Genomic DNA, 394 nt, shown 5'->3' on the forward strand with positions numbered 1-394 from the left:
AGTTTTGCGCTTGTACCGGGTCCAAACTCCACAGCTGGGTCTTGTCACCCGAGCTCCCTGCCATGGCCGAGGGCTGCTTTTCTGCCCTTGCTGTGTTTTGGGGTTTTTTAATTATTATTTTTATTCCTTTTCCTGGCGATGACGGGGAAAAAAACCCTACAGGAGAGTATGTACACCTATGTACACATACCTGTGTGCGTGCATACATGTGTATGTATGTAGCGTAGCCGTTGCCCAGCGCAGGGCGCTTTGCAGAGTCCCCGAGTTGTCAGTCATATGACAGCGATCCCCTTGCGCTAATTGCCTTGGTCGGGAAGGAGGAAGAACGAAGGCTCCTTCCCTTTAATGGACATATTCTGTTGCGCTTTTTTTTGCCTTTTTTTCCCTCCCCCCC

The 394-nt window shown here is 50.3% G+C and overlaps 1 protein-coding gene across 1 annotated transcript in view; it reads left to right on the plus strand.

Moving 5' to 3' along the window:
* Positions 1–394, plus strand: part of KLF6 (Kruppel-like factor 6) — a 9,147-nt gene that overhangs the window by 887 nt on the left and 7,866 nt on the right. The window lies entirely within an intron of this gene.

Source organism: Pygoscelis adeliae, unplaced genomic scaffold (assembly GCF_000699105.1).
Source record: "Pygoscelis adeliae isolate BGI_AS28 unplaced genomic scaffold, ASM69910v1 Scaffold175, whole genome shotgun sequence".
NCBI lineage: Eukaryota > Metazoa > Chordata > Aves > Sphenisciformes > Spheniscidae > Pygoscelis > Pygoscelis adeliae.